The sequence below is a fragment of the Rhinolophus sinicus genome, chromosome X, assembly GCF_036562045.2.
Source record: "Rhinolophus sinicus isolate RSC01 chromosome X, ASM3656204v1, whole genome shotgun sequence".
Classification (NCBI taxonomy): Eukaryota; Metazoa; Chordata; class Mammalia; order Chiroptera; family Rhinolophidae; genus Rhinolophus; species Rhinolophus sinicus.
In genome coordinates, this window is record NC_133768.1 from 26,685,214 (window position 1) to 26,708,971 (window position 23,758).

A 23,758-nucleotide genomic window follows, 5' to 3' on the forward strand; every position below is an offset into this window, starting at 1 on the left:
TCCTGGTGGTGGGCAATTTCATTTGTCTGCTTAGCATGTACCTATTGTTTCCCATAGTATATCTTAATCTTCCTCTTCCAGGCCAAAGTCTAAATCACCAAATATACAATAAAAAAATCTATTCAGATGATGCATTTCTCTAAGTGCACAGAAGGATATTGTGAGAAACTCTACCAAATGCCTTGCTGGTATTGGCCTGATCCACAAATCAGAACTTTTGGGAACCTTCAAGGAATCATTACTTCTTTTTTCATGTCCTATTGAATTATTACTTTAATGATGTGTTATATGATAAAAGACACATAAAACTGATGACATCCAATGGAAGATTAGCTCTGGCAGTTGAAATTCTTTATAGATAAATTATTATAATATTTAAATTCTTCTCCATGGAATATTAGTTTGCTGAGTTTCCTGTAACAAACTAGGCGATGAACACAACAGAAATCTATTCTCTCACAGTTCTGGAGGCTAGAAAGCCAAAGATTTCCAAGAAATCCGAAAAAATCCAAGATTTTGGCTTGTTGGGAGGGCTACGCTTTCTGACGGCTTTAGGGGAGAATCAGTTCCATGCATTTCTCTTAGCTTCTGGTATTGCTGGCAATCCTTGGCATTTCTTGGCATTCCTTGGCTTATAGATGCATCACTCATGTCTCTGCCTCTGTTTTCACATGGCACTCTCCCTGTGTGTCTCCTTCTCTGTATCTCTTCTCCTCTTCTTATAACGATACTAGTCATGTTAGATTAAGAGACCGGTATGACATGATCTTAACTAATTACATCTACAACAATGCTATTTCCAAACAAGGTCACGTTTTTGAAGTTCCATAAAGGACACGAATTTGGAGGGAAACGCTCTCCAACCCAGTACATATGGTAACGCAGTCCGCAGTGAAATGGCTCTTATCAATTTGTCAGTTTTCGACCCAATCCCCCACTCTTACATCCAACTTAGCAGGCAAGCAAAATACATTTGTTGAATAAAAAGCAGTATCTAGATGATTATAGTATAGGGAGGCCAAAGAGTAAATAGGTATGGATTTGCTGGACAGAGAGGTCATGTTGAGATATAAAGCTCTAAAATTTCACAGAAATCAAATGTAATTCATTTAGATCAAGCCCCATCATGATTATAAAAAGTCATTACCTTTTGACCTCACACAAAATGATGGCCTATGTACTTCTATGCTGATCACTTACAATGCTTGGATTTATGTGTAGAACATTGTATTTTTATTTCACATTCTAAATGCTCTATAGTGCATCAATTATTTGCTTGCCTTATGTAGCCTGCAGCTCTCTAGCATTGAAGTTCTGTAGTATGCCAACCCAAGGGACCTGAAGGACTTAGGGAGCCTCAAATGAGAGACCCAGCATGGCCAACTCCATTAGAAACCTGCTGTGGCTCTTGTTTCTAGCCAGGTTCCTGCTTTGGTCCTCAGGACTCATTCTCTGCCTTGTACTCCAATAAGTTGTTTTTCTCTTTAGTCCTCTCGGGCCTGAACTCCTAACTGGAAAGAGTTCTTTTGACTTCCTGATTTTGTCTTCCAAGACCATCACTCTCATCCTCCATTGGCAGTGTTCAGAAGGAGAAGTGGTGTGATAATAGATAACTGACACTTTGTTCTATTTCTTCACGTTACCTACCACCTTAAGGTCCCAAGGCCTGCACCAACTGCTCTTGAAAATCAGTATATAAGATCTGACAATTAAGTTCGTGAACTTGTTGCAAAAATGTTGCTAACCTTATTTGATATCAGAGGGATTATTCATTATGAATTTGTATCAACTGGACAAACAGTTAATCAAGTTTACTATTTGGAAGTGCTGAAAAGGCTGTGTAAAAAAGTTAGATGACCTGAACTTTTCACCAACAATTCATGACTCTTGCATCATGACAATGCACCAGCACACCCGGCACTGTCTGGGAGGGAGTTTTTAGCCAGTAAACAAATAACTCTATTGGAACACCCTCCCTATTCACCTGATCTGGCCCCCAATGACTTCTTTCTTTACCCAAAGATAAGGAAATATTGAAAGGGAGACATTTGGATGACATTCAGGACATCAAAGGTAATACGATGACAGCTCTGATGGCCATTCCAGAAAAAGAGTTCCAAATTGCTTTGAAGGGTTGGCTAGGACCTGGCATCGGTGCATAGCTTCCCAAGGGGAGTACTTCGAAAGTGGCCATAGTGATATTCAGTAATGAGGTATGTAGCACTTTTTCTAGGATGAGTTCACAAACTTAGTTGTCAGACTTTGAATCTACCTATCACCTGTTATGGAACACACGTATTGCTGACCAAAGCAGCATCACCTCCCACCTGTTGCTCAAGCCTAGTGCCCTAGGACACCAATGAATTGCCCTATCCCTGGTCTATCTAGTCCCTAGAACTCAATCATCGATCACTTGGTCTGTATATAAACCAAACCCCATTTACATCACATTCATTTGCCTAGGACTCTTCATTTCTCAATCAAACTGACATTTTAAATGTCAGATGAATTATGGTGCATCACTTGAGTGATCATGACAACATATTCCCTTATATTTAGGAGATGAACTGTCTGCTTACGTCAATATTTTTAAACACTGAAGGGAGCAAGTGTCAAAATGATGTAAATTAATGATAAATTTACCACTTCAATATCCCACATACCTGAAATATAGAAGTACCATCTCCAATAATGCTCACCCTCCACTAACCTATTATAACAACCAATATTGATAATTAACATCCCCTAAGCACCTATTATATATGAAACATTTTGAAAATATTGTCTCATATAATATTCACATCACTGTTACTATTCTCACTTCACAGACAAAGTCTTAGTGAGGTTCTATAACTTTTTTAACATTACAATGAAAAATGTCTGAGTTTCTCATTCCGAATAAGAAGCACCTTAGTGGGTGCTACACACAGAGTGTTTGTATCCCTCCAAAATTCATATATTGAAACCTAATCCTCATGTGATGGTATCTGGAGGTGGGGCCTTTGGGAGGTAATTAGGTCATGAGGGTGGAGCCTCATGAATGGGATTAGTGCCCTTATAAAAGGGACCCCAGAGAGCTCACCTCCCTTTCCATCGTGTGAAGACCATGAGCAATAACTGAATATAAACAAGGACGCAGGCCCGCACCAAACACTGAATCAGCCAGCACATTGCACTTGGACTTTAGAGCCTCCAGAACTGTGAGAAATAAATTCCTGTTGTTTTCAGCCACACACTCTATGGTAGAGTTTGCTATAGTAGCCATACGAGTAACGGACTAAGAGAGTGGTTTGCTCTACTTCTCTGCCACCTATTCTGTACCCCAGTTTTATATTACAATTTTAAATATAAAATGAACTTCTTATTTATATAGTTTGTTTTGTGCTCGCACGTTTAACTTCCCAGATTCCTTTCATATTTCTGAATGTGATGATAAGTCTGAACAACAACGGCCCCAAGCCCACCAATAGGTACTTGGGGGCAGGCCTGCAAAAGCAGTGCCTCCACAAAAGAATCTCTTTCACAGTCAGACTTAGCAGACCAGCTTCTCAGCCTTTCATGCAAACTTAACTTTTCCACCCATGCCCTCTTTGGGTTGACATGCTTAAGTGTCTCTGACTTCCTTCTTTTAAACTCCACCTTCCCAACTCTAAATTCCACATTACACCCTATTATTCCCATTGTCTCTGAAATGTCCTTTATGTTTTGACTGAACCATTTATTTCCCATTCCAGAAAAAATTTTAACTTCTATGCATTCTACCTTCATGACCTTTTTTTTTTTTGTTTGTTTTATAAGAATTTATTTGAGCCCAACAGGATACACCTGAAAGCAAGATGTCAACAGACTGAGAAATATACTCCCTTCATGATCTTTTTAGATTAAACATCATCATCAACGACAGGCCTGCCTCTAGACTATGTGGCACCTTTGGAGAATTAGAGAAAAGATACCCACTAGGGTAGACTCAGCCACCAGGGCCAGCCTGGACAGGGATGATTCCTTTATGTGAAGGAAGGCTCTACTTCTTCAGGGCAGACACGGCCCCACATCAGGGTGCATGGCCTGGATGTGTTTATGAAAGGCTAGATTTCAGTTTCACCTGCTCCTTCCCAAAGATCCGCAGAGCCAACCAGGCATGTGCAGTGAAAAATAGCACAAGGGTGCCCAGCATCCTTAAACAGAGTCCATTACAACAAATAAATAAATCTGGCAATGAAAACTCAAATTCAGAAATATATTATTCAAAAGCCAAAAAGGATTCTAAAGTCCTCTGGTGATCTTAGACTGTGACCTTTTGAAGAAGACACTAAATGTAGTACCCAAATCGGACCCCATTTATCAAGGGGAAATGTGAGTTTCTCTCAAAGGAAGTTTGGTAGATAACAAGAGTTTATTACCTCCAACAAACAGCACTAATTCTGTAAAATCTAGACGATAACATTTGTCTTGCCTGCCAGTGAGGATCTAATAATAAACTCACAGAGATGGTAGATTTTTAGCAAGCTTTAAGGTGGTATAATAAAATTTAAAGACAAAACTAAAAATTTTTACACTTTTTTTTCCACAGTGAGATTAGAGCAATATAAATGAATTAAATTCCCAACCAAGGTGTTAAAAATTCTCTTTTATTCTAACAATTTATCACACTGAAATTTTATAACAGATTTGATATTATAAAATACTTCACATTGCCATAGCATTTTATTATTTACAAAGCATTTTGTATCTCATTTAATTTTTAAGCAAAACATTAAACGGAAAATTACTGGCCTTATCCTACAGATGAAAATTTCAGCCTCAGTGAACTTAAATAACCTTTCTAAGAGCAACACTGGACTTTTGACTTTAACAATTGATCACATCACTGACTTCATTTATTGAGTACTGTTCTAAGGGCATAACATATGATAGCTCTTTTAATCCTCAACAATCCTACAAGGTGTAGGTACTATGATTTTTCCCACTTTTACAGAACAATAGCTCGAGGAACTGAGAGGTTAAATCAGTGGTCCAAGGTCAAATGCTGGGAGAGAATAAAACTATTCGCTATTTATGATGATATATTTCACACGAAACTCTTTATATACATTATCTCTTATAAGTATTTTACTAACCAGAAAGTGATATAGTTATTCCCATTTTATCACTGAGAAATACGAAGTTCAGAAAGTTAACAAGAAGACTGTATATACTTATATGACTGGGCAACAATCAGAATTCAAGCTGTTCCCCAAGTATGTATCCTTCCTATGACAACCTTTAATCTCTCATTGCCAGATCATGCATTCCTCTGTCCCATCTCACAAAACCTATCCTGGACTCTATATATCTACCATAAATATGTCCAAGCATGGAGAGAGTTTTATCTCACAATGCTTGGCTATTTATTCCTTTTCCATAATTTTTACCAAATTAGCTTCCTTTTGCTTCTTTAGTCAACAACACTTAACTTTCTCCTGGAACTCTTCCTACACTGCCCTGAAGTTATTCATGTACTAATTTATTTTCCATTCATATTTCCAAAATTAATTTTCAAGGTTCTTGTCTTATCATGGAGGAATTAGAGTTAGAAATAAGCCTTGAATGGAATTGCTGGGTCATAAGGTAGTTCAATTTTTAATTTTTTGAGAGGCCTCCACACTGTTTTCCATAGTGGCTGCACCAATTTGCAATCCCACCAACAGTGCACAAAGGTTACCTTTTCTCTGCATCCTCACCAACACTTGCTGTTTGTTGATTTCTTGATGATGGCTATTCTGACAAGTGTAAGGTGATATCTCATTGTGGTTTTTATTTGCACTTCTCTGATGATTAGTGACATTGAGCATTTTTTCATATATCTGTCTATTGGCCATCTATATGTCCTCTTTGGAAAATGTCTATTCGGGTCCTCTACCCATTTGTTAATTGTATTGTATTGTTTGTATGTTCGTTTGTTTGGTGTTGAGCTATATGAGTTTTTTTTCTTTTTCTTTTTTTAATAAAATCTGGGTATTTATCCAAATAAATCCAAAACACTAATTTGAAAAAAATTATACACACCTATGTTCAATGCAGCGCCATTTACAATAGCCAAGCTATGGAAACAGCCTAAATGCCCACCAATAGACAATTGGATAAAGAAGCGGTACATGTATACAATGGAATATTACTCTGCCATAAAAAAGAATGAAATCTTACCATTTGTGACAACATGGATGGAAGTAGAGCACATGGAAGTAGACAACATGGATGGTATGCTAAGTGAAGTAAGTTAGACTGAGAAAGACAAACACCATATGGTCTCACTTATATATGGACTATAAAGAACAAAATAAATGAACAAACTAAACAGAAACAGGCTCATAGATACAGAGAACAAACTGATGGTTACTAGATGGGAGGGAAGTTGGGGACTGGCTGAGAAAGGTGAAGGGATTAAGAAGTACAAACTGGTTTTTACAAAGCAGTCATGGGGATGTAAAGTACACCATGGGGAATATAGTCAATAATATTGTAAAAACTATGTACAGTGACAGGTGGTACTAGACTTATTGGGAGATCACTTCATAAATTGTAGAAATATCCAAGCACTACTCTGTACACCTGAAACTAATATAAAATAATATTTAATGCCAACTATAATTTTAAAAAATAGTCACAGGGATGTAAAGTACAGCATAGGGAATATCGTCAATAATACAGTAATAACTACGTACACTGTCAGATGGGTAATAGACTTATTGGGGTCATCACTTTGTGAGGTATATAAATGTCTAATCCTATGTTGTTCTGAACACATGAAATTAATTTAAAAAAAGAAATGAGCCTTGATACACTTAGTGTTTGGATGGGGAACGTGGAAGTGAGTGACTTGGGGAATAAGAGGTAAATAGAGACGGAAGTTGTTGAGGGGTATAACAACTTTAGGAAAACTTTTGTTTTAAGGTCTGAGGAAATGAGTTCAAATCCCATGCTTATGACTGCTAGATTTATGATTTGGAAGTTGCAAAATTTCAGTCTTACATTCATTTTTGACAAGAGATAAGTAATAAAAACTCTGTCATGCAAGGTTTTGTCGAAAATCCAATATGATAACTATGTGAAAACTCTTTGAAATTATCAGGGGCCATTCATATATGAAATACCATTTTAATAATTAGCTTGTGATCAAATGATTAGGGAGGCAGACTGCCAAGTGTATACTGAAATCAATTCAATACAGGCTATAGAGTATAGTTAAGACATGATTCAAATATGTTTTAAGAAGAGCAAGCTTACACAATACTTAGAAAAGGTAAGAAATAAAAAGTAAGAAAATGGAGATGAACTCTTACACTAGGATAATATCAATTAGAATATGAAGAAAGTGAAAGGATATTAGTAACATGTCAAATATGGAATTGACATGAAAGACAAGAAATATTTGAAATTGACTGCAAGAATTTCGGTCCAAGAGATTAGAAGTGTCAGGACACCACTGTTGGAATATGGGAGCAAAATAGAAAAAAAAAAATTAGGAATCAGAAAACAAACAAACAAATAAACATTCTATGGTTTTGGATAATTTTAGAGCCATGACCTAAAAGATACAGGCTATTCTATGCTGAATAAATCTAACTTACTCTCAGACCTCTGTTTTTATGCTGCTTTTTTGGCATTTTCAAATTCTCACTCACTTAACTTTCTGTAAAATTTTTAAGGCTTCAATGCTTGTGTAAGAAATTCATGTTACGGGTTTGTGCTCTAAAAATTTTTAGTACCATAATAATAAGTTTTACTGCTCCTGAGAATGACCTACAATATTAGGTTATTATTTGTTGTATTAGTCCAGCAACATCATAAACTATTGATTCAAGTTTGACATTTTAAAATTCTCTAATAAACTGAAAAAAGTCCATTTCTGCTGGAACTCCGCAGTGCACAGAAGGCAAATAGTCGTTTCTGTCTTCCCTGGGCGTCACTTAATATAGAGTCGAAAAAGTATATAATTTTAAAGGGACCCCTATAACATTTCTGTCTTCACATAAAACACTGTGATACGTAAGACTAATAACAGATATGAAAATGAGGGAATAAAATCCTTTAGAATAGATGTTTATAAAAGGCCTCTTCAATGAAGAGGCCATTTAAAAATAAGTGCAAGTTTTAGTGTGCTAAGGATTACACTGCCCATTATTCGTAATGATAAAGGGATCATGTAACTTATAGAGTGCCACAGTGAAGGTTAAAAGAAAAGTTCTTCAAAGTAAAAACATTCTTAACTTCCAAAGTACAAAGTGCAAATCGGACCCACTCATGTGTTTTCTAAGATAAAAACTGAGAAAGTTGTCAGATTCTCATGAGCCTCGGCTACCCACAGCCAATCTGTTGCTAAATGTTGTGAGTTCTTTTCTGTTGTATTGCATGTCTTAATAACTTTTTTCCTTCATTTGCCAAAATGAAACCCATATGCTTTTCCCCCACATGATTCTCCTGCAAAGACTGTAGCTACTATTCGTGCTTATTTTTACATATTGAATTTTCGTATAATAATTCAAAAGTCACTGTGTCTCTTGAAAGTTGCAAACCGTTAGAGACTCAGGCTGACTCACGCCCTTAAAGATTGTTTAATTATTCTGCCCTTCTGCGGCCATCGCTGTAGCGCCAGCGGCCAAAATGAAGTTCAACCCCTTTGTGACTTCTGACCAGAGCAAAACCCAGAAAAGCCACTTCGATGCACCTTCCCACATTCACAGGAAGATTGTGTCTTCTCTTTCCAGAGAGCTGAGACAGAAGTATAGTCTTCGACCCATGCCCATCTGAAAGGATTATGAATTTCAGGTTGTACGAGGACACTACAAAGGGCAACAGATTGGCAAAGGAGTCTAGGGTTACAGGAAGAAACATGTCATTTACACTGAATGAGTGCAGCGGGAGAAGGCTAAGGACACAACTGTTCATGCGGGCATTCACCCCTGCAAGGTGGTTATCGCTAGACTAAAGCTGGACAAAGACCACGAAAAGGACCTTGAACGGAAAGCCACGTCTCGCCAAGTAGGAAAGGAAAAGGGCAAACATAAGGAAGAAACAACTGAGAAGATGCAGGACTAAAGTAATCTTATATATAGCTTTCATTAAAAACTGTTCAAAAGAAAAACAAAAGATTGTTTAATTAATTGAAGAGGAGTCCACACACACAAAAGATGGACGGAATATGCACAAAGCAAAAATTTCACAAAAACCACGTGCCAAATTTGTTTGTAGCTGCCAGAAAAAAATTACATATACTTACTACTTAATTTGAAAACACTTGGCCATTTCTAAGCTTTAGACTATCTTTGGAAACTTTGTAATTAAAGTTTTATACTTGCAAAAGATAGGACTTTTTAATTGAAATCATCAGTCTTGATCCTTAATTTAGAGATCAATAAATTCACCTTTAGATTATCGATAATAAACACATATGATAAAATCTAGTGATACAGTGGCTCATAAACCTCCCGGTTTCTTTTCTAAAAAACGATAAACAGTTATATAAGTAGTCTGTATCTATAATTTAGAGACATAAATTGTTTTGGGGGTTAATTATTACTATACTATTTTCACAGTATACCTTTATCAGATGTCAAAGATAAAATAGGTTAGATCAGAAGATAAGAGGCCCAATTAACAATTTACAGGGTTGAAATGCAAACTTTAAGTGCTAAAAGTGTTCTATCACAACAAGATCTACAGACACTCAGCAATCCTGCCCCCTTTGTTCTTCTGGGCTGACAGCAAAGCATGGCTAATAGATCACTGTATTCTCCTACCGAGTCCAGATGGGACCTTCTCAACATTTCAGTCCAAGAAGATACTACCAATTAATTAGAGTTGGCACTTGAGGTTATTCTTTGTTTTGCTTTCTGTCTTTTTTTTTTCTTTTTTTTTTTTCTTTTTGGCACCCAGACCTTGCTAAATGAAAAACATATTAAACATCTCTTTAATGTGACATTAGGAAATTTCAAGAAGTAACTGTTTAAATCTGCAGATTTTGAGCTTTAAGGGAATTCAGCTCAGGGACTAAATTTACATTGGATTAGTAATGTATAGTTTTCTACTTCATCCTAATGAACTCACTGGCTTTCATAAGTAATTCTCAAGACAATGTGTCCTCAGCATCCTGGCAAACCCACACAACTTCTGCTCCTTCCTCCTACATGTCAGTTTGGGTTTCAGCATTTCATGATAAAAATCCCAATTTTCTTTCGGCATTATGAGTTCATAATTGGAAGTGTGAATAAGAAGTTAGGGGAAAAATTCCTTAAATTTCTGCGGCAGAAACAGATCACCTTTTTTCTGTCAAGTGTTAGAGCAAGATCATCCATCAAAGATTATTTTTGCGGTCTCAGTAAATGTGAAGAGTGCATGGGGATAATGCTAGCCGCTTTCTTGTTACAGTTTTGATAAGACATGATTCTCTTTAGTAAGTATGATTCATAACTATTAACTACATAAAGAATAATTCCAACTATTCCACCTAAATTAGATATAGATACATTTAGAATATAAACAATAAGAGGAAGTAGAAAGAAAATGCATTTAGAGAAAGATAAATAATAAAGTTCAGGAATGAAATATTTCTCAACTGAGGGACAACATAGGATCACAATCCATCTTTTTTATTTTTTAATCTCAATTACTCTACGTAGTTATTTATAAAAATAAGTACCAGAGTACAGCATGGCAACTATAGTTAATAATACTGTATTGCATAGTTGAAAGTTGCTAAGAGACTAGATCATAAGAGTTCTTATCACAAGGGAAAAAATTTTGGAAATATGTATGGTGATGGATATTAACTAGGCTTACTGCAGTGATCATTTTGCAATATAGACAAATATTGAATCATTATGTTGTACACCTGAAACTAATATAATGTTGTATGTCAATTATATCTCAATAAAAATACAAAATAAGTACCAGAACAGAATAAGTAGTGAATAAAGGGGGAAAAGAAAAGATTTTGTAATTAGCAATATTGTTTCATGCATAGAAAAGAGAATGAAGATGGTCAGAGCATAAGAAGAAAACAAGGGCATCGAGTAAAAAGAGTAATGAAAAGAAAACATACAGGACAGGATGATATGGTGTGAAAAGTCAAACTCAAAAAGCTGGAGCAGTGCAGAAGTTGAGGATGAGGTAAACTCTGATGTTTTGATATATAAGAAGAGAGGAAGGTAACTGAAAGTGATTAATGGTGTTGTTTTAGCAACAGAATAAGAGATTAAAGGCAGCATTCTGAACTGATTGGAAATGATGATGAAGGAAAGAAAAGTGTTTGGTGTGGGAATTTGGAGATGGTAAGATACAGGAATACCAGGCTGGAAGAGATTTCCACAGTGAGTTTCAGCTTTTTAAAATACGATGGAGTGATTGATATAGATTGGATAGTAGTCTGGATGTTACAAGGAAACATATCTCTACAATATCCTTAGCAGTCATCACTGAGAAAGGGAAAGGAATCATTTAACAGGAAAGATAAGTTTTCAGGAAATTAAAAGTGAAATAAGATATATGAGAAGATGTGAGAAAGAGACTGAGAGGATATTTCGTTTAAAAAAAATGGAGGTAAATTTGAGAAAGATTTTCCTTTACAAATAGTCATCACCACTCTTAAAGTAAATTAAAACTTCTAGTAAAATAACACAGCATACTTTCCTATATGCAGAGAAATTCAATAAAGAAAATACTCAAATTCTCAATTTTGAAAACATGAATTTCTTTTGATTTATGAAGTTTTCAGGTCACTATTCTATTAAATTTTCCAGTGAATTTACTCTCCATTTTCTCAGGTATTATGGAATACATATGCAGAAAAATGTGTTCCATGGTTTGTACATTTATGTCTGTTTTAAATAAACTGCCTTTTTCTATGATTTCTCCTCTTTTCAGTTCAAATGTGCTATAGTGCAAACAACCTTGGAACAGAAGATTTTGCTGGGCTTTATTATTTTACTTTATATATTTATTTTATACACACACTCAGAAATACACACACACACACACACACACACACACACACACACACACACACAGAGTGCCAAAAAATGGATACACATTTTAAGAAATGAAAAAACTGCATTAATCGTAATAGTCAACATATACCGATAACAAAAGATGAATACAAGTCACGTTTGACTTCTGCAAATACAAGAGGTGCTCATCAGCGTCCAGACACTTCTGATTACGACAAACTACTGCTTGAGTAACGTTGACCAAAATGTCCACTTGTATACAATTTTTGGCACCTCTGGTGTGTGTGTGTGTGTGTGTATTCACATACATATGTATACTCACACACATATATTCATAGGGTGAACTTAGACAAGTCATTGAAACTGTTTGGGCTGCCTTTTACTATTCCATCAAGTAAAATGATTAATTTCTATCCAAAGAAATCAGGAAGGTTATTAATAGAATATTAACACATTTAAAATGGTTTAAAGTACCATAGAAAAAGCACCATCAACATCCATCCATTTGTCGCTGATTTGCTCACCCATCGCACAAATTAGGCACCCACTATGGGCCAGGTACTACTTTGGTTCAGGAATTAGATCTTTGAATGAGACTCGCATTGTCCCCGCCTTCCTATCAGGTATTGGCATTATTAATAAACGACGTACTCATATTTCTGAGAGGTCCTGAGCCTTCTTACTGTGGCCGGAAACAAGGCTTGAACAATTTATGCTGAAGAACATTAAAAAACATGATTATGAAAGCCAAGAGGTAATCCAGATTATTATCTTTTGTTAAGTTTATTTTTCTATTGTTATCCTTCTGTGGCTTTTAATGTTAATGGAATTACCTTAGGTCTTCCTCACTGCACAACTTCAGGGGGCACCTTCCTATACTCCTCTGCAAATAGGAAATTATGCTGTGTTACTTTACTAGATATTTTAATTTACTTTAAGAGTAGTGGTTACCATTTGTAAAGGAAAGTATTTCTCAAGTTAACCTCCATTATTATATGATTCACATAGACTCATGTAATATAATTCTATGTGAATTATATTATATTCATATAGAATATAACATGAATGGAGTGCCCTGGAATTTGTGCACTAATTAGTAGTGCTCCAATTTATATTCTTCAGTTTGATGAATAACATTTTGAAACAGTTTCAACTTTATATCTTAAAACAAATTCAGACTTACAGGAAAATTTCAAAAATTGACGTACGTATCCACATATACCCTTCATCCAGAAACATTTTTTTAAACTTCATCTTAAATATAATTTCACTTCTGACCATATTTAGGGCTGATTTCTAATCAGAAGAACAACCGTATAATGAAAACCTGTTGAAATATGTTTGGCATACAAAAATAATTGGGGGGTAAAGTTTCAGTATAGCAAAATAAGATGGCTTAATTATTACATGTATTTTCACGCATAGGGGACCAAAATTTCTCATAGAAATACCATGTATGGAAACAGCAGAGCCAAATAATTCAAAAATTACACTTGGGAACAAGATGCTCCAGGGTCAGTTTCCATTTGCCACTTATGAGTAGTGTGACCTTGAGCATGTTCGTTCATCATCAAGTGTGTACAGGGAGAAAAATATTGTGTATCATTTAAAGGTTCTATGAAGATTAAATGAGTTAATATTTACAAAGTGCTTAGACCAGTGTCTAGCACAAAGTAAGCACCATTAATGACTTGATACAAATAATTTGACAGGCAAACAAACAGTACTCTTTCTGTTCTGTAATGTAAGACCATGGTTACACTTAAACCCTAAAATAATGAGAAAGATTGATGTAGGGGGAGAGGATTATGTGTGCATGTGTACTTAGGTATTTAAATATTTTATTTCTAAGTTTTCAGCGTTCCATATAATGTGGTGAACTGAAATTGTCTGATTAAACCAGGCTTATGGTTAAAGCAAACATGCATAAGATGGGGCAGTTACTGTCAAAATGTTAATGCATAATACAAAAATAGAAATAACTTTATTCACTGTGTATTTTTTAATCTCAGAAGGAATTTTGGGATCCTACCACACTGCCAAATCTTAATTTTGACCCCTAGTTGTCCCTGTATGGTCCTGGGACTGTAGGGGACTCGGGTGTTTAGTTGATCATAAGCCATTCCCTGAACATTGGCTTTGAAATTGAATCTTAGAAAAGTCCTGATATATAGCTGATTCCTATAAACTTTAATTCAGATAACTTAAGTCTGAAGATAAATTTCAATTTACCATATTTGCAAACATCATGGCAATTAAACACGTTGGGGAGACGAACTACATGAGAACTCTTGAGGAAGAAGACAAAACAAGTAAATGGAAGATAGAAAAGAACCATGGAAAGAAAACAAAAAATGTACATGAGGGGAAAGTATCAAAATTGCTGCAAAAGTTAACAGGATAAACCACAGTACATTGAGACAGATTGATAATCCCTTGAATATGGCTGTGGGTTGACCAGCATTACTGATTGGAAGAAACTTTTGATGGTAATGGAGACAAAATCAATGGTAAGGTATGAAAGATATAAGTAGATCACTAAGTGAAATGTAATCAATTTTAGGACTTACGATTTCAAATAAAGGCAGTATTGAAAAGAGGTTATTTATTATATGAGCAGTAAAACTGGCAAAAAACCCCAGGAATGCCTGAATATTTTTTGAATCTCCAAATAAGATAGATTCTTCTCAACTCTTTATAAGCCTTTTTTTTCCAATCTCTATTGATTCTCTTGCATTGACAAAAGGCTTTTGAACATTTGTTTTTCATCTGAAACACCTTTAACATTATTGGAGCCTCCTAATTACATAAATGCTTATATTACCTAATGAGCAGAAGAAACAAATCACTATTCATATCATTTCAACCGAATTCAAGTTTACTTAAAGCTCTCTCAGAGTTCTAAATGCCATACATTTACGAAAATCAATGGGTAGAAAATGTAACTGTCAAGAAAACTGCTTTAGTTACTATTTACTGGCTTAAATTTACTGGACACCAAGGCTACTGAAACAATACAAATGCTCTCTATGCCCCAGAGCTACCAATTTATTGATGGTGTTAACAATCTTTGGATGACATTTTCCTTTTCTTCTGAATTCACTCTGAGGATGCCATTAAATACATTTCTAAACAACAATGAAAATGTCTAGATGAGAGTGTGATCCAATTTCAAGTGTTCTCTGTGAAGGACTAAGCAGAGACAGACACTCCTTCCAGGCAATGTCCAGACACCCTCATTAAAATCAATTGTCAAGATTTACCAGGTTATGGGAACTGGTTTGAATTGTGATGTTGACTGGCTTAAAATTTGATTTAATATTTTCTCAAAATATTTCATTCAGCAAGTGATTGGTTTGCTACTTATTATTTACCAATTACTGGCATATGTGCCAATGAGAAAGCGCTTGATGTAGAAAGCGCTTCAGACGCTGGAGTGGAAGGGGGAGTCAGAAAACAGTCAATAGGATAAAGTACACAGGAAGATCTCCGAATAGACCTCTATGTAACCAATCTCTACTTAGCTAACTTTCTAGATTAACAAACAGTCTGCATTTTTTCTAGAAAGTACACTGGCTAATGCCTAAGGTAAAATGGATTATTTCAGATAATACTCAGCTCTCTGCTAGGCACACAGGTTCTGCTCCCACAAGTTGAGTATTTACCCAAACCAACTAATTAAGGCAGCTATAATTATTTCTATAGTTATATAAATTAAGATTATCAACTGACAAATGTTAATCCCACAAAGACAGAGGCTTTGTAATCACCAAGTAACTAGACTAGATTGTACTCAATATTTATTGTTCAAATAAATATAACTACACAATATATTTATTTCTGCAAAAACTAAATTGAATATTTTAGAGATAATAAATATGTTACAAAAAAGACTCAATATTTGGCCATACTTTGATGTAAAAGTATGTAAAACTTTGATAAAAATAATAAAGACTTCTTTATGCAGAAGTCTTTACTGGTATCATTGAATTCTAATTCAAATATAAAGAAACTAAATTTGGCAATTATAGATTAAACTAGCTCTGGCAAATAGAAGTATAATGCAAGCCATATATGTAACTTAAAAAATATCTAATACATACATTAAAATATAAAGAAAGTAAAATTAACTTTAATAATACACTTTATTTAATAATTCAAAATATTTCAAGATAATCAATATAAAATTATTAATGAAATATTTCATATTTTTCATACTAAGTTTTCAAAATCCACTGCGTATTTTACATTTACAGCACATCTGAATTCATGCTAGCTACATTTCAAATGCTCAGTAGCCTCACATGGCAAGGGTCTACCATACTGGCTATCATAGAAATAGACAATATGGATGTGATTTATGTATGAACAAAAACGATCTCATTCTAATCTGTGAATTTGTGTGTTAAGTGTGAGTTCTAGATCAAAGTACATTTTGGTTTGCCTATGGATGTCCAGTGGCTCCAGCACCATTTGTTGAAAACACTATCCTTCCTCCATTGACTTGCACCTTTGTCAAAAATCACATAGGCATACTGGTGTGGGTCGATTTCTAGATTCTTTATTCAGTCCCACTAATCTATGTGTCTGTCTTCCTGTAAGTATCACACAGTCTTGATTACTGTAGCTATATAGTAAGTCTTAATATTGGGTAGTGTGATTCATCCTACTTTATCCTTCTTTTTCAAAATTTTTACCTATTCTTAGGGACTGTGAATTTCCATATAAATTTCAGAATAAATTTCTATGTATACAAAAAATCTTGTTGGGATTTTTATTAACTGTATTATATCTATAGATCAAATGAAAAAGAATTGACATCTTTACTATGTTGAGTATTCCAATCCATAACCAAGGTGTATCTCTCCATTTCTTTAGTTCTTTGATTTCTGTCATCACTATTTTGCAAATTTCAACATATAAATCCTATACATATTTTGTTATGTGTATACCTATATAATCCATTTTCTTTGGAATTAATGGTTTTGTGTGTTACATTTTGATTTCTGCATGTTCATTTTTAGTATATAGAAGTGTGATTGATATCTGTATTGCTAAAATCATTGGTAATCTCTAAATATTTGGAGTAATACTATAGTGAATTTCTTTTTGGCAGTAGTTTCCTAGTTACATTTAGATTTTTAATGGATATAGAGCTATTCGGGTTGAAATTTCATCTTGCTGGAGCTTTGTAGTTTTGGGTTTCAAGAAATTGGTCCACTTCTTCTAGGTAACGTTTTTTTTATAGTATTTCTTTATTATCTTTAATGACTACAGGATCTGTAGTTTTATTCTTTATGTTGGTGGTTTATGTCTCCATCTGTTTATTTTTGTTAATATATCTGGAATTTTATCAATACTACTGATTTTTTTGATGAACTTGAGGTGTTTCAGGAAAATCATATCTTTAAAGAAGGCCCAATATCAGTCAAGTCAAGAAAATGGATAAAAATCCTTGAAGAAACCGAGAACCTGCAATTTCATATTTAAGGCATCAAAGTGCACATTAGTGGATCACTTCACTAATGAGTCACAGCTCTCCAGATTTTACTGTATATGTTCCACAAATGTAATGATGCTAAAATAACTTCTGTAATTTTGGAAAACCCAGACCAGATGGATTGAGGAATTTCTCTTTAAACTATCTCTCTCAGATGTCTACATGTCTCAAAATGGAAATACAACAGATGAGACCTGCTCACTGGGGAAGCGGAAGTGGTAGGGGAATTTTTTTGACCCACTCTCTTGTTTGAAACCTCTGGGGATTGAAGGGAAAAGTGGATGCAAGATATGTCTTAGTTTTAATGTTAATACGATGGTACAGCTGGGACTTGTCCTACATTTATTGAGAACTCTAATTTATGAAAACTAGATCCCAGCATTTTGAAAGCAGATTTGAGACCGCTAAAGCTCTTTCTTTTAGTTTTTTTTTTTTTTTTTTTTTTCCAAATTTGGTGACAGTCTATCATATTGTCCTGATTCTTTTTTAAAAATCTACTCATAGGTTATTCTTAAGCCCTTGAAATCAACTCCTTGTATGCTTGTGATTATGCATTCCCATGCAGATAACCCCAAATTCCCATCTTGTGCTTTAATAAATCATGCAAAATAATTAAGAAACAAGTCATGTCATTTTCTGTTGAACTTGATCAAATTAAAATAGTCAGATACACTTTTTCTGATAGAGATTTGGATTTTTGTTTCATGAAACAGAAGAGGAAGCAAGAACATAACAGATGGAAGAAATGACAGAAGGTGGCGTGGAAATGAAATAACATTCATGTAGTGCCTTATATTGTCAGTGATAGGATATATACCAACCACAAACAGATAAGGGAGATAATTTGGAACAAGGGTAAAGAATGGTTTGCTTCTCTCCATTTCCTCTCCACTACCCCTAAGCAACTTTGGTCTCTCAAACAGCCTAACAGAATCAACTTTCATGAAATAAACACTATTGGGAGAGATTAGTCTCCCAAAGTAGTTATCAATTAAATCTTACTCTGTGTGTACCACTTTAGCAGTAAGTATTTCACCAAAAACTAAAAACACGATTAGTATAAAGTTAGACTATGTTTCTACCAAAGGGACTTAATCACATAATATTAAATAGTTCATGTACTTGCATACAAATAATATTTCTTTCCAGACCAAAAACTGAAGAATAATAAAAAAGAGGAAGGATAAGATGATGGAGTGCATATACTTTTAGATACGCACTTGCCATAAAGGTACAACTGAGCGACTTCCTTCTTCTTCGAAGGTATAAAAATTTAATTTACTTGAGGCTTTAGAACTCACTAATAGAAATATACACACCTAACAAAGTAGTAAAGCCCCACAGCATTATTAGCAAAACCATCCCAGTCAAAACTTTATTTCAACACACTATTTTTACAATTCAGTCTATAAGTCTATTTAGGTATAGTTCGCTATAACTTGGCCTCTAAGTTCACTTAGAGAAAAAGTTTAAACTTGAAGCCCAGAGGCCTTTGAATCTCCTAAAATATAAGCAAAACTTTTATATGTCTGTATATACCATTACCAGGAGTATAGACTCAGTGCTCACATCTGATTTTTAAAAGAATCCATGATCACCTACCAATTAAAAACTATTAATTTATAGTTTGAAAATCAAACGTATTTAAGTATTGGCCAAATGGCTATAATGTGTAAGTATTTTGATCAAAAAGCTAGTTATTTGTGTTTTATTTCCCTAAGTCTATTACTTAATGAATAGAAACTTTAATGTTGTTGTCTTGTGCCAAAAAACATACATAGATGCAACAGATGTGGAAGAGAATGAAAAATTATAGTTTATCTTTTCAACGGTACAATGTGTGTTCTCATTACGATTGCTTCTTCTAGACATTAAAGTGAATAATCTTATCTCATAAACAGTAGTCCATTCATATCAGCTTAATAGAATACCAGCTGAGATGAAAAGCTTGATGAAATCATAACATCAGATGCCGGAATTCTCAGAAGAACTTGGCAATCCAAGCAACAGAATTAATATCAATAAAATATTCCAAAGAGTAAAGAAAAAGTCACGATTTATCATAGTCTATTTAGATTTCTATTGTTATGTCTCATAGTACAATAAGTTCAGATAATTCATACAGTTTGTTCTTTCATAAAATGATCACTGAGTGCTTAGTCAACAAAATGCTAAAAATTCAAGACACTATGTTAGAAAATAAGAGGGCAGAGGGAAGGGAGCTATAGTGACAAACAATTAGTCCCTGTATCTAAGGACCTTAATATCTAGTTGTGGAATAATCTATACAAATAAAAATGATTGTACATAAGTAATAGGATCAGTAACCACAAAAAAATAACATTTTAAATTCTCAAACCCCAGTGGAATCGGGAGTGAGGGAATGATAGGGGTCCTCTAGGCTGATCATGGAGACAAGGAGAACAGAAGATACCTCACTCTTCTCCAAGGGACTGCTAACTGTTTTGAGAATAACCTTTCAGGAATGCATCTTTTGTGAATATGCAGAATGGTCAGGGAAAATGAGGTTATATAAGTAAGAGACGGTGATGAGGCATGGTGAGTTTCCTGGGTTTTGGAATAGGAAAGTGTCATGTGAATTTGAGGAGCCAGAAAACTGAGAGGAACATTATAATAAATGTTGCTGTAGATTTTTATATCTGCTTTTAAATTTTTAAGAAATTTAAAGTACCTGATTACTACATTTTCTTTTGAATATTGTTTTCTTGAACGTGGCATCTGTGGAAAATTGGACTGTGCGCGTGTCCAGATTTATAAGGCTTACATTTGCATATATTAACTTAATGTAGTATAACTAGATAAACAATGAAGAAAAGCAGTTTATGGGAAGGAGATAACAGTTTTTACTGGGGTGGACAAAGAGGACTTGGTTAAAGAATGAAGACTTAAGCCCAGTCATGAAATCAGGTTAATCCTCCAATCAGGAAAAAATTTTAAAAAGATGGGGTAGGATTCAAATTTTTTTAAAAAATGAAAGGAATGGGCATTAAGGAAAATTGCTTAAATAGCATAAAATTAAGAAATCCCTGTCATGAAATTCATGCATGAAATTCTGTCATGCCTATTGATCTGTTTTGAAAAAAATTAAAAAGAGTAACTAGAAGTATTCTCAAGTCGCCATGCTTTGAGTCTTCTGACCACAAACTGTAACCATATCCCAAAGGAAGCTAAATAAAGGAGAAGTTGAGATGTTTATTGCAATGCAGTTGTTACAAATTGGCAGCCACAAAGTACCATTGACAATTTGATGACTTCCCTCAGGGTCAGCTTAGCTTTCTTTCTCACTATTCACACCTAACCTCCTCCCTCACCCCGAAGGCTATCAAGCATCCCACATAGTTCTGTAAGGCTGCAGTTCCACGTTTTGGGAGGAATTGTTAAGAAGATGAGGTATGCCTACCTTGTATATCAGAGAGAGTCTCTGTTGAGTCACCACAACAATCAAAGAACCCACCTAATAATGGGAAGAGAAACTGACATGAAATTATGCTCCTCTCCTTCTTATGGAAGTTATGAGAACTTGGTTCTCAGTATTCAGGAGTAACAGAAGAGCATTCTTCCCTCTGTGACTTTGAAATTACTCTACATAGAGACAAATGAGGAACCCTTCATTGTTGGACAAGAACTGAAGAGCTGAGCAATAGTTTAAGGAGAGCTTGATTCAGTACAGAAATCAAAATGGCTGCCTGAAATTCAACCCATTAGGCCAATTTCCTCCTATTGAGATTAGGTTACTTGGCTAGTAATACAGGAGCTAAACCAAGGAGAAACAACTATTTCTCCCCTAGGGAAGGAGGAAAATGAGTCATTTATTGAGTACCTGCCATATGCTATGCACTTTATACTCATGTCATTCAATGCTCACAACAATATTATGATTTAGGGAATATTATTTTCACTTTACAGGAAAGAAATACAATAAAGTGGAAGTAACATGGACTTTACAATCAGATATACATGCATCTGAAATATGGATTAGCATTTTAATAGTTCTGAAAAAAACATTTAAACTCTTTGTGTCTTAGTTTGTTCATTGATTAAACAGGGAAACATTATCTTCTATTGCTAATGAGCAAATACTCATTTTCACCTGTTTTACAGTTAACCAGTTAACTTTCATACAAAAGGCATAAATATAAGAAAAATTCAATACTTACAGTTTAGTATGTTCCAGACCTTACTATATGTTAAACTGTACTATATGCTATCTCATTCAATCCTCACACCAACTGGGTGAGGAGGAGCCAGTTTTTTTCCCAGTACTTTACAGTTGAGGAAACTAAAGCTCAGAGATATGGGGAAACCTGTCTACAGTCTTAAGAAGATTAAGCGGCAGAACTGGCATCAGCCCTTTGATGTTGATGCTGTCATCTTAGACAGACTTTTGCATGGGCATCTGAGGAAGAACTAAGGGTAACAACAATTAACAGCTTACATTTAATGAGTATTTAGGTTATGTCAGACTCTATTATGCAGTCACATTACTTAAATCAACCCATGTATTTCATGCTCAAAATTTATGTGAAAGGTGTAGTGATTATTCTTATTTTACAGATGTGGAACCTGAGGTGCATCTACTATACTCCGGAATGAATAATTGGTAGATCTGGAAATTGAACGGTAGCTTCCTTCACCACTCTATGCCGAGTTTGGGTCTCTTCTGCCATTGAGAGTTCTGAGGTCTGGGGCATGTCACTTACTATGTTGCAGGCCTCAGTCTCTTTATTCATGAAATGTTGGTATGGACTGCATAATTTTAAGAACTGTAAAGTTTCGATGGAGAGCTAGAATTTTATTAGGTTACTTTTATAAACTTGACACACTCTCTACTTAATCCTGCTCACATATATAGCTCTTCTAAAGCAGGCACCCTTCAAACTCTCATTTTGCCTCCACATTCAGTCTTAAAATCAATCTTATCATCATTATGTTTTGCTCATTATCCATTCACCTCTTACATGCTGAACATCACCTGGGAGCAAGGTGCAGCCTTCAGCGTTGTGTGCCTCAACCCATATAGGCTAACCCTCATGATTTTCAACCTCTCAGCCCGAGCCAAACCCTTCTCCACACCCACTTCACCCCTTGCCAAGATCCTTGCGCATGAGTGATTCTATTACATAGTCTAGTTTTGCATGAGTCTGTGTCACACCCTATTTCTGTTCAGCACACTTTTAGTTCTAAGATTTCTAATCTGGAGACTTCTGTTTCTGAATTAGACCTGAACTAATTCAGGCTGTCAAGAGGATTGTGTCCTGAAAATTCCCCTGAGTCAGAAGAACAAATATTTTGTATAAATAGAAACTCAGATAAAATAGGGTAGAGAGCTGATATAAACAGGAGGACTCTGCCACTAGAAGTATCCAGAAGATGCAATTACCTACATGGGATTCATGGCTTCACCAGAGAGCAGGCACACGGCCATTCAGGCATTGAAGGATGAATACAGAATTGGGGAGGACATGGGGGGAGAGGGAGAGAGAGAGACAGAGAGAGAGAGAGAGAGAGAGAGAGAGAGAGGAGAGAGAGAGAGAGAGGAGAGAGAGAGGTAGGTATTGATGAAACAGAACATTTGTAAGTGGAGGGACAGTGAGACAGTGAATAAGTAGGAGGCGGCATTAATACAAAAAAAAAAGTCATTCACTTTCATTTGTTATGCCATTGATAATACTGGTAAGATTATAATTTATTGATGTATTCTCTAGGAAAGGCCCTTTTTCCATCACTCCCTATTATCCATATCCAACAAACGATTGCCTTTAGATCACCGATTTCTCCAAATAAAATCAATAACCTAGGACCACAAACTGAATTCTCAATGTCATATGCTTCACAAATGTATACACTTACACATGTATAATATATATATAAGCTCATGAAATTTTTATTTTCGTTTTCTACCACTCCATATAATTTCCAAACTTTGAAGAGAGATATTTGCAGAACTATGGAGAGGTTATCAAAGAAGGAATGTAAATTTTAATGGATCGACTTAATGTAATATTGCAAGTTGTTATGGCAAAAGCTATAAGTGAGGTTATTACTTTCCAGAAGCTACCTGGTATATGCAAAACTGAGTATAGAAGCACAGATATTTAAAACTAGAAGTAACCATTAGATTCCCAAAGGTAGAAAAGTTAGGATGAAAACATGAAAATGTTTTCATAATCCTCCTGAACAGTTGACATACGAATATATGTCTCTCACCTTTCTTTTAAAGATCAATTAAAAGTTCTAAGTTTATCATACATTGAAT

General features: G+C 35.0%; 1 protein-coding gene and 1 pseudogene across 7 annotated transcripts in view; one reads left to right on the forward strand and one right to left on the reverse strand.

Annotated features, from left to right (window-relative positions):
* DMD (dystrophin) overlaps nucleotides 1-23,758 on the reverse strand; it is a 2,125,071-nt gene that overhangs the window by 1,948,522 nt on the left and 152,791 nt on the right. The window lies entirely within an intron of this gene.
* Nucleotides 8,608-9,101, forward strand: LOC109451731 (large ribosomal subunit protein uL24; annotated as a pseudogene).